We start from the raw sequence: 14,858 nt of genomic DNA on the forward strand, positions 1-14,858 counted from the left end.
AGAAATGAATGACCTTAAAATGTCTCCCTAAATATCTCTAGTCTTTTTCCCCATGCAGTCTCCACCATACTCCCCCGCTTTCAAACTGCCTCCTCACCCCAGGCTGAAAAATAAACTGGTATCAATTTCCTCCTTCTAAAACAAAATAGATCTCCCACCTTTCTCTTTCTCTGAGTTTGCTACCTTTATCATCCATGTCCTTTTCTCTTTTTTTTTTTTTTTTCCTCCTGTTGCTCTATCTGTTTATTTCTTGTTTTGCCTGTCTGGTCTGTGTTCCCAGTTAAGGATAACTGATCTGTTCTATAGCCCTTATGGCATCTATACACACATTATGCCACACCCTTCTACAGTCATAACTACTTATGTACTGCTAACTGCTCTAGTATTCTGTCATTTATATTTCCATTTAGATCTTTACCATCATTTACCATGAGGCTTAACCTCCTTTCAGTCACTGGAGTAGTATTTCTCCACACCTTATTTTTTTTTAGAGGCGTAAGTTAAACACAGAGTTTAGGACATTTTGTTTGTGTCTGCTAGGCCATGCTAGTTGAGGTCACAAGACCTTCCTGACTCACAGCCTCAGTTTTACTTTTGGATAATCCTATGGGATACCAGTATATAACTAATTTTGGAACCCAGCTTCTCTTCAAATTTTCATGCAAAATCCTTCCTTAAAAAAAAAGGCCTCTGAGAGAGCCTTTGAAATCATCTTCACGTAAGCATTGGTGCTCAGATGCTGTCACTGTCTTTGAAATAACTCCTCTCCCTCAAGTTTAATACATAGAACAATAGTATCATTCAATTGTTTAGGTGGAAAAAAGCCTTTGAGATCTTTAAGTCCAACCACTAAACTAGCACTGCCAAGTCCATGACTAATCGATGTCACTAAGTGCCACATTGACATGTCTTTTAAATACCTCTAGGGATGGTGGATCAACCACTTCCCTGGGCAGCCTGGTCCAATGCTTGACAACACATTCAGTGAAGAATTTGTACCTAATTTCCAATCTAAACCTCCACTGGCATAACTTGTGGCTGTTTCGTCTCATCCTATCACTTCTTACTTGGGAGAAGAGACCAACACCCACCTTGTTCCATCTTCCTTTTGAGGTCTCCCCTGAGCCTTCCCTTCTCCAGACTAAACACCCCCAGGTCCCTCAGCCGTTCCCCATCACACTTGTGCTGCAGACCCTGCACCAGCTCCATTGCCCTTCTCTGGACCCACTCCAGCACCTCAATGTCTCTCTTGCAGTGAGGGGCCCAGAACTTACACAGAATTCGAGGCTCAGCCTCACCAGTACCCAGTACAGGGGGATGATCGCTGCCCTGGCCCTGCTGGCCGCGCCATTGCTGGTACAGGCCAGGATGCTGCTGGCGTCTTGGTTGCTTGTCTCATGTTGAGCTAGCTGCTGATCAACACCCCCAGGTCCTTTACCCCTGGGCAGCTTTCCAGCCACACTTCCCCAAGCCTGTAGTATTGCATGGGGTTGTTGTGACCATTATGTTCCATTTCCACCAGTTTATCTTCTTGGATTGGGCTCAGTGTTGCATAACGAAAACCAACTAGAAATTCCAGAGGTCATGAAAAAGAGTTCATTACATTCCTGCCTCTGTTTTATTTCTTCCTCCCCTCTCTCACTTCCTTCTCTTTAATCTTTCTATTTACAGCAGAGTTAGACACGTGTAGGTTAAAAAAAATATAAATTATTACTAATCTAAAGCTACAATCTCTTTAGACGTAGATGAACTTTCTGTAGAACAGAAAGATCTTGCTTTTACCAAAATAGTCTTTTGAAACCTGCACTATTTTTTCCAGAAGCACAAAAGTGGCTTGGAAATAACTAGATTACTAATTTATTCTCCATCTTCTTCTAGTGTTTCCTTAAAGAAATTCAAATCATCAGCCTTGACTGGATCTACAGTTTCAGAACTGCTTTTTCCTGATAAGGTGAAGTTATTATCTATCCAACTCGTATTGTTAAAACTGATGTTTTAAATAATTGCCAGCAGTCGGTCCTTGGACCAGACTGACTCACAAATATAAGTGAAAATTATGGTAGGATTAACATCTAATCTAGCTATTTATTATATTCAACAGCATTTCTCTTGTGATTATCAGGAAAACATTAATAAACTTTTGGCAGAAGGAAATATTTAGGAATGCTGCAAAACCATTAATACTTACTTCTATTGGAGATCATGTTGTCGCAATGATTCTTAGCAACATGTTCCAAGAACATTTTATTTCCTGTGGAAAAGCCTAAAGGAAGTTTAATTCCTGACTTTCACACACATACAATAGAAAGAAAGTGTATGTAAAGAAAGTGAAAGTACTCTTTTTTTTAAATGTTTGAACCTCAAAGTCAAACAGAAATATGGAAGTTATGAGACTGCCTAAGCAAGTAATAAGATTATTCAGGTGTTGTGTGTTTCTCTGAATGGCTCACCTGTAACACTTAAAGGTTTAAAAAAATTAGGATACTCTTTTTGTCTATGTGGCATCAAGTAACACTCTAAATAAATTCTCTAGAGGAACTTTTACCTCTGCTTGAGTACTAAGTCAGAAAAGAACCTTGGGAAAGGGAGTGTAATTTTGCTGGCAAAATCTCAATTGATTTACAGATTCAACATTTTAAAGTACTAATATTAGACCATTTTGATCTGCAGTGAAGGTTTTTGGGGAGGGGGAATAGGGTGGGATGGTTTATTTCATCTTTATGAAACTTATGACCTTCCTATGTGTCATGGTTTCACATAGATGCTTATAAAGTCTATTAAGATGATTGTTTCAGGGCCAGGAAGACAGGCAGCAAAATGAGTTAAGAAAGTGTAGTAGAATATCTAATAAGACTTCTAAATCTCTCCAACCATATACTCAGATGGACTTTAACATCCTTCTATTATTAGATTTGAAAAATATTTGTATTTTTTCATAAACTGCTTTATTTCATGGGCTGTTTGTAATTCTTAGATAGAGTCTACTTTCTCGTGTTTTTTTTTATTATTATTGTATTTTAGAGTTTTTTAAATAGTCTTGCTTAGCCAATATAAAAATGGTTACATTCTCTGTTATTCCACTATAGCAGTGATGCAGACAGGAGCTGTGGACCACAGAATGTACAGAAACCAGCACAGTCTGGCAGCTGTCTAAAACTGGGAGACAAAACTGAAGTCTGGGTTTGAAAATGGATGTTTCCATATAGGTACCATTGACCACTTTGGTTTATGTTTACATTTCTAACCCCTCCTCCCCTCCTGGTTCTAAAAGAGAGCTTGTGCAAAGTAATAAAGAAAGACAACTCAAAGCTACAGCCTCTGGGGTTTCAGAGCAACTGCTATATATTGCATTACAGGAACCAGGAGCTACGACAAAACCTCAATTTTCATGTCGGACGTATTTTCTGATAGAAAACTATATTGACATTACCGTCTTAGTAAAGTGGAATTCTCCATGTCTCTTTGTAGAGGGGACATTTGATGTGTTCAAGAATCCACACAGGATTCATATTCTACACACGTAGCAAAAGTTTCAATGACTGACTGACTTAGAAATCATAACTTACCTACAGAACAGCAGTAATGTACTAATATAGTAGCTAAAATGACAGACCTGAATTATACGTCACATTTTTTCAGGGTAAGACAAAAGAAATACACCTCTTCCCTCCCAAAAGTATTTTTCTTTCCTGGATATTGTCCTTCTTCTGTATCACATGCCTGCTTTAATTGTTACTTACATATCACCAGTCCAAAGAAGAGGAGCATTTGTGGAGAATTTTTTAGCAGCAGGTTGATTAATTTCTGAGAAAGTGGATTTTAAAACCAGACACTGTGATGAGTTCTTCCTTGTAATGGTGCTGTGCAGTGGCAGGGAGCTTGTGAGAGAAAGATTGTTGTGTATGTGAGGCAATGGAAATTTTAAAAGAACAATATTGTACAAAACATGAATAGTACAGGTTATATAATATTATCAGGATGACAGTAATTTGTTGTTATACATTGAAATCTAGGGAAAATGTCAATTACCTTGTAACTCTTTCTTATGTGAAGTGCATGTTGCTGCATGCTCACCTCTGTAATCTCTTGACAGGCACAGAAATCCACTCTCACACAGGTACACTGATGCACAACAACTGGCTGAAATTTTTACACCTTAAAACAACACATCTATGGAAGCACGTTACTTGTGGCCTCTGTTCTTGCAGACCCCCATCATGTAACACACTCCCTATTAAGACACATCAACAAAGATTTATAAAGGTTTATACAGCTCTGGTGGGAATGGACCTCACTGCCCCCTGGTAAGAGGAACCCTTGGACGTGTCAGTACAGAAAGTTTGCTGAGCCACAGCCATTGATGTGTTCTTACTCTTAGTGTGAATTATCTTTGGCATGGACCTTTTTTGGATCTTGTGCCCTGCTCAGGTACTTTATAACAATAATGCTGACTGGCATGTAAATTCTTATTACGAACTAAACACACATGGACTGATTCTTACCTGGCTAGTTTAAGATCACTCGATCTGCCGGGAGCTTCTGCCACACATAAGCAGGAAGTCATCAGACACACCAAGTGGGAAAGAACACAAGGGACAGGCAGTGGTCAGCTGAGTTAACATCCCTTTTTTGTTAAAAGGTGTTGTTTCAGGATTGGTTTAGTTTCCTAAATTAGCAATAAAGCTTTTAATTCTAGATCTCATTTGAAACACAACATCCATTGCAATGGACAGTAGTCTTACCATACTGGACAGAAAGGATGCGTCTTGCTCCTTACCACAGAGAAGGAACTCAGGGTGTGTTTCTTATTACAGCATTGTTCTATTTTAAATTGTCTGGAGCTTCCTGAGAAGTCAGCATGCTCACAGTACCAACAACTACATTTTTAACCACACATGAAGTGCACAATAAGAAGAAATCCTTGCTGGTGCACTGTTTTGAAAGGCAGTGCTGTCTTGGTGGCTTAGGCCAGATGCTGTCTGGGCAGATGATGTAAGAGCAACAGGATATACTGTGATTAGTACTTTTGCTCCTTCTAGTCCACAAGTTCTGGATGCTCATCAAGATACCGTGTTCAAAAACTTAGCAGCAACTTCATCATTCAACAGTGAACAGGCAGTTACAGCCTTTTTTGATGATTTCATCTGTATGAACTTTGTCTCACTTCTGGAATCCCCCAACTTGCTCTTAATGACAATAATGACTTTGGCAGAGCTTTAAGAATTGTTCAGCTAACACATTACATTTTATTTTTATCTTTTTATTTCCATTGTTACTACTTTTCCATTGTGCTACTATTTTATATGACAGTCTAGGGTTGGTACGTCTGAGAATTTGGAATATTAATCTCTTTCTAACAGCTTTTCCTGTGCAAAGACCAGTATTTTCCTTTTCACTGGAAGACCCCAAGGAACAGCGTACTGTGGCAAAAAGTTGCCACTGTATTTCAGTTTAAAAAACCAAAATCAGATTTATGTGCATATATACTTCATCATGCATTCATTTTTCATTGTTTTTCAAAGTGTTCAGTGTCAATATCATGAAATAAATTTTACTACCTTACTTCTGTGATAACCACACAAACCCCAAAAGTTTTGCTAATACTACCTGATTGATCAGTAGTTTCCAAAACCACTTTAATGCCAGAACTGAATGGAACCTCTTGTAGCCATAGCCAAGTTTCAGCTCTTCATAGGATCAGAGAATCCTTTTGGTTGGAAAAGACCTTTAAGATCGCTGAGTCCAACTGTTCACGCAATTCGCGCTTCCCAGTCCAAGCTAGAAGATGTGTATCATCTCATGTGGCATCTCCCTTTGTAAAGAACTACCTCTAGATATTACACTGCAATGTATTTAAAGAACTTGTTCCTGAAAGCTGATTTAGTAAAGCAACTGTCTATTAAAATAGCTATGTGCTACATAGTAAGCCATTCAGTATATCACTGTTACCAGTTTTTGAGAACCAGCTAGTTTGAAGGGTAAATTTTGCCACAGAACTTTGGAATTTCAAGTTAAAGTCATATTCCATTTGGCAACCTGACAAGTGAATTTTGCTTGGATTCAAGTAATAAATCAATGAAAACTGACTTTGCTTACATTCTTTGATTATTTTTGAAGCAACTGGTGTTGTGAAGAAAGCAAAAATCTTCATCAGCTAGAAACAAGCAGTTTGATTATTTAACTGAGTTGTTATTAATTTTGCTCAATCCTAAAAACTTTGTTATGGTGTTGTTCTTAGCTCTAAGGTTAAATTATAGTTTGTTTAGCAGCATGCTTAAGGGAATATGCTTTCAATGAAAGTTTACACTATTTATAACCAACAGTCTTTAAAAAGGAACAGAAAAGTAAAGCTATCAAAGGAATATCTTAACACATTGCTTTTCCTAAACAATCTGCGCTTAGCAAATCAGCATTTGTTTCAACAGTTGCAATCCTGATATACATTGACCACTGTCACACTGCAGTCTGCAGTCTTGATGAATAACTTCCCTTTCTCCTCCATCTATCTTATTTGTGACTACACACAAATAATCGTCAGATTAGCAAGCTGTGTTGCAAATGGAAGGTAAATACTAGTAGCCCAATCACCACCATGGGCCAGGTCATTCTAGTAAGAAAACAACCCCCATTTGTTATTTGGTGGCCATATATTCAGCTAGCTTTTTCCTTGTTGTTTTGAAGTTTTTAAGACAAGTTTGCAGAGAGAAGTGATAACATTTTTAGTCCAACCGATGATAGAATTTTCTTTGGAAAACTACCAAATCAACAAAGAAAGTAAAAGTGTAAATCTGTCCTCAGTTTAATGCTCTAAATCATTCTCTGTTTTAAGACAAATTTCTTATTTTTGTACTTAGTCTAATACTAAGTCTCCCATTTCCCATGGAAAGGTCCCCCATATTGAAACAAAACTGCCAAACCCAAAGCATTTCAGTGCCATTGGAAGGCGGTTAAAAACTACTGGCTTTTATCAATTCCATGTTTGATTGCAACTAGTTAACAACTTAAAAGTTATTTCTTCAAAAACAACAAGAAGAATTAGTACGGCAACTTCTTTTTCCCGGTGCTTATCTGAAAATTTTCAGTGTTTCCATTCAATAGATTGGCCAGACTGGTATTCCCGACTCCGTAGAGCCCAAGAACGTGAATTGTAAATCTGCCAATTTTCAGACAACTTTTGCTTCTGAAAAAATTCTTAGGCTGTGATGTTTCATAATTCTATTATCAAATGCCTGTTTGGGTTAACTGTTCTTTGTGCAGAAACATGTTTCTTCCATTTCCAGAGCATCATCAGTTCTAATGACAACAAACCGATTTCTATTCCCATTCTGAATAATGTTTTGGCTTTGCACTGGGCATGATTTACAGATGAAAGGAATGAAAGCAATGGCTACTAAAATTATTTAGGAAATGGCAAGCCATTGGCATGACAGGAGATTAAAGGAAGAGTTCCATGTGCTTAGTTTAGTAATCAAAGGCTAAAAAGGAATCTGATTAGGTATTTTAATTCAGAAAGCATTTACCAGAGAGGGAATATTGGATAAATAAATGGAAATGTGTATGAGCTGGTTATAAATAAAGCTAGTCTGGAAATAAGAATAGAACCTTAGTATTTCAGAGATGAGCTGGTCTTTGAAATGTAAGAAGGACTACGAGGAATACAATGTTTCATGCTAGCAACTATCAAGTGTGTAAGCAGGATCTGATGACAGGATAGAAGCGATCCTGCTGTTGAAAATTAAAAGTTGTGATTTGTATCTTTGAGTGGTTAACTTGTGTCTGTAACAGAGGCTTGAAAGGAGACTGCATTTCCATACATCTTTTCTGCACCGTATTTTAAATACTTTAATCCTGCCAGCTGTTTACCTGCAGGGGCCAGAGAGATTTACATTTGCCCTCAGTGCATAATTTGGCTTTTGGGGAATGAAGGTAGGCAGGGTTATTTTCTTTTGAAGCATCAGACAATGGCCACAGAAAATGATGGGATATTGGGGCAGAATTTACTGCTATTTTTGTGATATTAGGAAAAAGTCTTTCCTACCTCCGCTCAATTGTTTAGGAAGAACCTGATTGTCAGGCATGGAGTAATGTGGGTTCCTCTCGCCAAATTCAGTGTCTTGACAGGGTCTGTTAACAGTCTTTGCTTTACAAATGCCCTGCTATTTAATCCCATGGTTGGCACATGGGTGACATGTTTAACTTCTCCTGTTTTACTCTCCATATTATCCTCTGTGATGATTTTTTTGGCTTTATGCTGAATGTTTTGGGTTAGTTACAGAGTGACAGAAACTTTTATACAGGGTTTTGAGCTTTCATGGGTAAGTGCATGGTTCTGTTCTTAGGCCATTCTAAGCAGATATTTTGGCAGACAGCTGCAGAGTATCATGGTTGGCTGTGATGGATTCCAGGTCCCTCCAAAGACCTATGCTTCTTAGTATTTAAGTTCACAAAACAGTTACAGAATCTCTGGGACTGTGACTAGTTGAAATACACTTTATGCCCTAAAGAATATAGGGAATTGTTCCATAAATTCTGTACCGGAACATACTGACAACATGCAGTTTACAGTGTAGACATGATTTAATTATTTATTTTTTAACGTTGACACTCCTATGCTTTTGTGGTAAAACCTCTTACCCTCTGTTTCACTTGTTCATCAGTTACAAGAGTGTCACCTAGGTTTCCACCATAACTCTATTGTATAGTCATGTTGGCAACATAGCAGGGTCTTTGGATAATGATGGAGTCACAGCCTTCTATGCCAGATGGCATAAAACCCAGCTCTGCAACTTACCTATTGTTACTTTTTTGCACCATTCCAATCTTTAACATGGACAGACTAAAGACTGGACAACCTACAAAGTAGAGTTGTCACAGCTTTGTGAAATATCACTCACCATGTCCTATCCTCAGTCATGACATTAGGAGACAATAGGCCACTTTGTTAATTGAGTCTACATGTAAGAAATCAACCTCTAGTTCTACAAGTAGATATAGGACTAGTGAGGGGTTTTTTGGAGGAAGGACAGCTCATTCTGTGTGTTCATCTGCACCTCGACGGTGCTGCTCTGCACACATCAACAGGAAACCCAGTTCCTCCTAGAACATAGGAAATTCCTGTCAGCGCTAAAAGTGCTTTTCCAGTACTATGAATTCTTTGTTAAACCTACATACTGACAAGAAAGAAAGGATCAGTATTGGAAAACTATCATGAACCACCCTGCTGCAGCTAATATGATAGCCATTCCCTGGGCAGAATTGTGAAGATCCCTTAAAAGAGAAAAATATTTATGTATCCTTAGTTATTGAGCGAGTAGCATCTATTTGGAATTACAGCTCAGCTGTGCATAAAATAGGATGGGATGTAGAGAATACCCAGTGCTGGTTAACAGTATGCAGACATCAAACCAGTTGGATGCCCTGAGGGAAACATTTGAACATAAGCTTATTTGATTAAGCAGCATTTCAATCTTTATTTAGCTAGATGGTAAGCATCTCTGCCTGTCACTGGATTAGCATTTGCAAGGTACCAGCAGTGAAATACATAAACAGTTACTCAAAGGAGACCAAACTGTTGCTGTTTTATAAAATCTACTTGTGCTCTTAGACAGTCTTCAGTGGAGTCCCAGATACTTTCTTCACTTATAAATCTGTTAGAAGCTTTATAACAGTGGGGGACTGAATACATGTATACAATACAGTGAACAGTTAATTTGTGGAAATATTCAAAGGAGAGAGAAAAGCTATCATGTATTTTACTCTTGGACATGACTTCAGTGGCAGGAGGTAATTGCTTAGTGTCTGAAGATTAAAGTACCGCTTTATCAAAATAAGCATACAACCCAGACTTGTCCCGCAGGGAGCAGTGTTTCATAAATGCATAAACAGGTGGCACAGTGCATACTCCAAAGATGGGAATATTTCCAAAAGAAGTTGCAGAAGCCTTTATGGAGTAAATCTTTATCTGACTGGGGAGAAGGTTCTCATTTAGCTATCTGTTAACATAAGAATATTTGAGTTAGCAATCCATATGGATCCGTTTTGGGAGAAAATCTGCAGCACTGCTTGCAAAATGTTTCTTTCTTTTACTCTTTCAACAAAGCCAGTCACCTCAATCAGGTTGTGAGTGTTTTGGTAAGTTGCAAGTCATCGAGAAGTGTTCTAACATTTACAGTATATGAATTACTATTTTAATAGTAATTAAGTGATTGACATAGAAAGCTACAACTGCTTTAAGGAGAGATTTTTCCTGGGGATTAAGGCATGGGGCACTTCTATTTGCTCTCAAGAAGCAGAATCAAAATGCTCATAAATGGTTCTATATTCACACAAAGATTACTTAAACAAAATTAACGAGTTAAAACTAGTCCCCCTTCATTTCACCCATGATGGAGGACTGCAAAGTACCCACAGAGCAATCTTTTTGAGACTATAAGAAGATGGATGGACTGCTGCAAAGTTGAGTGCAAAGAAATTCTGATACTTGATCAGACTCCCCAGCTCTCAGGGAAATAGGAGGAGAGCTTATTTGGATGAACATAAGATTGCAAATTTTTTTTATCAGCATCACTGCAGGTGAAGGTTGTGAGAACAGCCTTATATATACTGTAACAGGATCCTTCCACCAGACATGCTAGAGTGTTTTAGCCTCTGCACCAGGATGCCAGGCCAGAAATTCTTGTGTGCAACCCAGGGAAAATCTGGCTTCAAGAGAACTGGAAGTGCCCAATGGCACTTGGCTAAGTATTCTCAGACTCAGGCTTATTACTACTCAGGGATTTCTCTAAAATTGAAGTGAATTTTACCAATTCCTGTTGATGCTCTGAAATCCAAAGTTTGCAAATTCTATTCTGCAAGATGGCATTAGAAATGGTTTTTCTTTTTCATTCTAAGCCAGAATTTGGCAGAGATTTGAGAGGCAGCATATTCTGTCTGTGATCTGGCAAAGAAGATACTCTAAATTAACTAGTAGTGGGTGGGGAACTATTATCCCTGAGGACCTTGCCTGGAAATAAAACCTGGAGCTTTTGAAGTTTCTTGCAAAGAAAAATAGAAAAGAGCAATAGGGATACAAACCAGAGCAAATAATAATAGTCACAACAGCTACCTGGGGGACAAGACCCAGACTGAAGTTCTGGTTCCATACCAGACTCTAGAGCCTGGGTCATTCATATATGAGAAGAGCACCCTAACAGTGCTTGCTGTTAAGTCCTTGCTTCATTCACTTCTCTGGAGCAGTCTTATTTTGTGTAGATAGCTAGGAGAGGAAGTCCTCAGACTAACAGGGATTTCACCCAGGATGGACCAGCAGCACGTGCCAGCCCCTTGACTATGCCTTCCCAGGCACAGGACTTTCCTGCTATTGGCTACTCCTATGCAAATTCAGTGGTTTGGATCTAAAGTTACGTCTGGCTCCAAAATATTTCAAAACTAATTTTTACTTAAGCCAGAACTTCCCCACAAATCATGACGATTTCAACAACTCAACATTTCCCAATATTACTTGTTTTTTTTACAGAACATTTCCAAGCTGCCAAGGTTCAGAGAACTTTTATGTTGCTGACAACTCAAACAGTAGGACTCTTAATAGGTTAAAAAAAATTGCAAAATTAAGTCTAAAAATAAAGCCGTTTTGAGCTAGCCTAGTACTAGATTAATGATATGCCACAGATAAAAGAGTTAAGCACCTAGACACAACTATAGCAATTCTAATCACACATGAGACAGTTGGCTACAGTGCCATTTTATGCCCTCAGGACGTGGTGGAGGTCATTTAAGTGCACAGATGTGGGATGCTAAGACTACTGGCCAAAAAAAGAAATTCCGAACTCCAGAAAACGTTAACACCAGGATGGAGCATGCATAACCACATCACTCAAAGACTGACTGTGGAGCTTTACGGCAATGCCTATGGAAAAGAATAAAAGGCCCAACAGGCGCCAGTAAGAACTGGATTTTTGTTTCTGTGACACCATTTGTTTTCTATTATGGATATTTGCGTCTTAGGTTAACATTCCTCTGAGATAAGACCTCATACCTGATAACATTCATCCCCAGGCCAGGCCATGGATCTATGTCCCTGGCACCATACAACTGTTTCTGTCTGGAATCCAAAATACTCCCAAGAACCACATCTCTTTATGCTTAAGTTGGTTTTTTGTATAGAGACCTGGTCAGAAAACTTGTCCGGGAAGAGAAAAATGAATCATGATCCTGGAAAGACACCCTGAGCACGTATGAAAGACCATATGGTAATGATCAAAGTTGAGGAAAAACAAAAAGCTGCCTTCCACCTGCACAACAGAATTGTCTGAAGATAGTGAAATGGGAATGCTTTGAAGATAAGCCATCATGTAGTGTGGGAAAAGGAGGCAAGAAGTGAAACCTGGTATTGAGACAATTTCCTAAGGTGCACTCTGTGATTGGTGGGTGGGGGAGCCAGGTGCTGATTATTTTCTACCCTGTTCTAACATGTAAAAATCAGCAAAAGAAGTGCTAATTGTATTTGCTGCCTGCTTTTCCTTACAGCCTTCCTTCCAGTGGATAGAAAGCAGGCAGGGGAGGAACTGAAAATGATCTCAGCTCTTTCTTTCAAAACATTTCAGGTAGTAAGTTATTTGCCCTTTCTGAAATGGGATTCCTGTATTGTCTTCCATGGTCTTCTCCTGGCTCTCTTCAGGAAGATAAAGGCTTAAGTTCAAGCATGGGCTCTGCAATTTCTCGCTCCTCTGCTTCTTAATCAGTCTGAAATCCGAACGTAGGCACTGATGGGAAGTGAGGATGCTATTTTTGAGGTCACATCAAGAGAAGTGAGTATACCTAACCCTCTCAGCTCCTCTACTGCACTCACTGGTAGCATCTATGACTCCTTCAGAAAGCATATTGAATCTTGAGACATAGGCAAGACGTTGATACTGAACAAACTACTAGTCTGGAGGAAAAAAAAAAGTAAAAAAGGCATTTCTTAGCCATTCTTTGTAGCCACTGTTTTTAAAGGAGGGAGCAAAAAAGCAAAAATCCCTGAAGGAACTTGAGGTAATATGACAAAATAAAATCATACATGTAATTCAATCTTAAACTGTGCAAAACAAGTAGATTCAGATACAGAGCAATAAATTCAACAGTTTTAACATCCTTCAGTCAGATGATATGCTACTGCTCAGAAATTATCTACCAGTCATGAAGACTGGTACTGATGACTGAACTTGAGATGTTTACAGTGGAGAAGGCAGTTGCTTAACTAGCCTCAGTTTATAGTCATATAAGTGGTTACAAGAACATAAAGGTAGTTATGGTGTCTCAGTCTAGCCTAGGTCCTGTTTCTGACAGGGAGTGAATGTAGACAGCTGTCTACCTCTGTAGGGATGCCTGCTGAGTCGTGTACCTTTGAGTATTCTCACAGCCTCTGGCCATTTGTGCTTTAGGGGCTTGTATGCTGGAGGTGGCTTCTAAGTGTTTAATAACCCTTAATGATATTTTTTTTTCCCCCACAGTAACTTGTTTAGTCTCTCTTCTGAGACATGAACATTTAGCATGCATATCACACCCATGCCAATAGACAGAAAGGTACTTCTATAGCTCAGTGCATCTCACCTCTTCAGATTTCTACACTTCTCAAATGAATCAAAAATCCACCATTTACTAAAGGAATCCAGTTCAAGTGTGGATATCCACATTGTGGGCAGGTGGGTAGTGCTCACAACACCTCTCTTTAAAACAGAAAATGTAAGTTGTTGGCATTTTCAGTTTTACACCAAGATACAGTGATGGGCTACAGCAAAGTTGTCTCCAATTTGCTATTATTTTTAAAATTCTGATTATATTCACAGTGGCAGGTTTTGCTCTTTTACAACCTAGTTATTTTGTAAAAGTATGAAGTTTTTACAAAATAACTAGGTTGTAAAAGAGCAAAACCTATTTTTCCTTAAATAATTTTACTTACATAGTTACATTATACATGCAGCTCATGGAAACTAGTTACTGCCTATTACTAGTTACTGCCTATTACTAGTTACTGCTGTCGTTCAGTACTCCTTATTGAGGTAAATGTACCAAGTTTGCTCCCAAATTATTTTTTATGCATAGCTGCATACGGTAGTTGCAAAATAAGGATTGTGAAAGTGGAAATTAAAGAAAACTTGTTTAGTTGAAGTGGTAAAATATTTTGTAGTTTCTTTTACAGTATCTCAGTGAAGGTTTTTTTGCATGAATGAGATTTCATGTGTGTTCTAGTTACTGGGTATTTTATATATTTTAGGTCTATACTTTGGGATGTTAGCTGGTAAAGGAACTTTGCTATTGGCACCCCAATAATAAAATCGAAATCTGTCTGGTTAAAGAGAGGGAAATATGCACCACCAGAAAGATAAAACTTGAATGACCCATGCAATAGATTAATGAGCAGGACAGTCCGCAATATAAAGGGCACTGTAACTGCAGCACTCCCCCAGCCATGTGTATCACTCAAAAATGTTTTCTCAAGCACTGTGCAGACACCCTAAGGGAAGCAATGAAAGTGGTAAGGTTGGGGAAAGGGAAAGACAACAAAAATAAATCCCATCTTCTCAGCAGCTTTGTAATTTTGACAAAACACTTATTTGGCAACATCAGATCATATGTAAACCAAAACAGTGAAACACCCAAGAATGGATCAGAAAAGGTGCTGAAATAAGCAGAGAATTTATTAGTGACTGCTTGTAAAATGCTGTATGTTCCAGTTTTAGATCTACAGTATTTCTCAGTTTGATGCTCTACTTCCCTTAGCTGGTTAAGGCAGAAGGCAGCGATGACAAGCTTGCATTCAATTAGAAAAAATCATCTCAGTAGACTGACTACAACTTCGCATACATATTCCTGTAACA

This window comes from Lathamus discolor, chromosome Z, assembly GCF_037157495.1.
Source record: "Lathamus discolor isolate bLatDis1 chromosome Z, bLatDis1.hap1, whole genome shotgun sequence".
NCBI lineage: Eukaryota > Metazoa > Chordata > Aves > Psittaciformes > Psittacidae > Lathamus > Lathamus discolor.